General features: G+C 29.9%; 1 protein-coding gene across 3 annotated transcripts in view; it reads left to right on the forward strand.

Annotated features, from left to right (window-relative positions):
* Positions 1-2,039, forward strand: part of RPGRIP1L (RPGRIP1 like) — a 57,417-nt gene that overhangs the window by 54,550 nt on the left and 828 nt on the right. The window lies entirely within an intron of this gene.

A 2,039-nucleotide genomic window follows, 5' to 3' on the forward strand; every position in this document is an offset into this window, starting at 1 on the left:
TGTTTTTATGTTAATACAAGGAGACTTCTGCTTCTCCAGAAGACGGGAAGGAAATTTCACCAGAAGTGGAACATACACCAGAAACAGACATTAATATGCCAACTGTTTCACATATTTTCGAGGTGTGTATATGTATTAAAATTATTTTGAAAGGTTTAATTTGGTTCTTAAAGACTTTTTCTTTGTGTTGATATAGATCAGGAAATCATAGCATTGATCGTATTTTTCTATATGACTTCTTGAAATAAAAAGGTCAAAAATATAACAGCTACAATTATGCTGATTTTAGTATAATATCAAATAGATATGTAAATAATATAAAATTCATTTTGAGATTAATATATTTTTTATATTTTTTATTCTTAGTTTATAATTAGATTTTCATTTATAAATTTGCATGTTTTCATCTGTAAAATTTAAGTGATTATTTTCTAATGAATCATATTGCACATCTGTATATTTAAGTCTCAGGTTTACATACTTCCTTATTCACGCGCTTCAGCAAAAATGCTCTAAATGTGGTCTAATCAGTGATAAATACACCAGCATGCTTTCATTGCTTCAGGTTTCTCCAGAAAGCAGTGTAGATAAGGTAAAAGAGGGTACTGAGAAGATGCTGGAAGGGAAAGAGGGCGACGGGTCTTTGCTCTCCGAGGGTCAGCTTGCAGAACGAAGTTTGACTTCTTCTGAAGATGAAACAGAAATAACTGAAGAATTGGAACCAGAAGGTGGCCTTCCTTTTTAAATCAGCAGTATTTATTTAACTCTTAGCTTTATTTAATCTGTTAAGAGCATGCTTCTCAGAACATCTTCATTTAATAGTGGATCCACTTCAGGATCCTTTTTTAAGTTCTTTTTTAAGTTCATACTAGAACAAGCTATATTTTTATTTCTTTTGTTTCTATTAAAACTAACCTTGGAATTTTCAGTCATTTTTCCTCTTTTCTAAAATGTAATGTTATTATATAAATACCTTCACTGCTAAAATAGGTTGACATGATTTCATACTGTCCTTTTAAGGTTCTCCTTATAATGTGTGCTTTTTTTCTCTCCATTTCACAAGGTACAAATATAATTGGATTAACAGATTTAAATCACTAAAATTTTATTTTTTTTAACAGATGAAGAAGACAGATCAGCTTCTGACAGTGATGAATGTGTTATTTCATGTTCTAGCTCCAAGAATCTCAAGCAGGTCAGTAAGTAACTTATTACCAACTAGAAACGTTCTAAAATAAAGTAGCTTTTCATGCGTAGTATATCAGGCTCCATATGTGAACATCTTAAGGCAAAAATATTTCTGGAAAAAAATTTAATTTATCACCGTAATCCTAATTCAAGTCATCATCTAGTATAAGAAATGTTTCTTTACAGTTCTGTTATGTAGTGGGTTATAACACGTAAGCATTATTTTTGCCTCCATGCTAAGAGTAACTAACATTCGGTAGCTTCAGTAGGTACTTGCTAAAACCAAGACTTCCCCGAGTCTTTTTCAGAACCATTGTACAAGGAAGTATTAAATCAGTTCTGAACTTTAAAGAATTAAAAATGTGAGATGGCATTTAAAATTATAAAAGATGTGCGAATGTGAATTTATTGACTCTTAGGTCTGAAGATGTCTACCAATAAATTGTTAAAGTTATTTCTGCTAAGAAATTAAACCTTCTTAGAAGATAATTAATCTCATGTAGGTATATTTTGTTTGTTTTGTAGCACATTGCTGAAAAGTAGTATGTAAACTGAAACTTTGAAAAGAAAAAAATATAATTTATATGGAAAGTGTACCACTTAGCAGAGCATTTTTATTTTAAAGAGAGGATAACGGTTTTATAAGGTAAATGTAAGTGAAGTACAAAGTGCTAGCTTTTTCTATTCATCTATATTAATTTTCCTGAAGTCGTTAATTTTACTTCTTTTCTTTAGAATCTCTACTTTATTAGTAAGAAATGCAATACTTATTTCATTTGTCATAGACGTCTCCATAGAAATATTCTTTGTTTCTGTGATTGATAATAAATACAAACAACTGATTGATAAAT

This window comes from Pteropus vampyrus, unplaced genomic scaffold, assembly GCF_000151845.1.
Source record: "Pteropus vampyrus isolate Shadow unplaced genomic scaffold, Pvam_2.0 Scaffold51, whole genome shotgun sequence".
Classification (NCBI taxonomy): domain Eukaryota; kingdom Metazoa; phylum Chordata; class Mammalia; order Chiroptera; family Pteropodidae; genus Pteropus; species Pteropus vampyrus.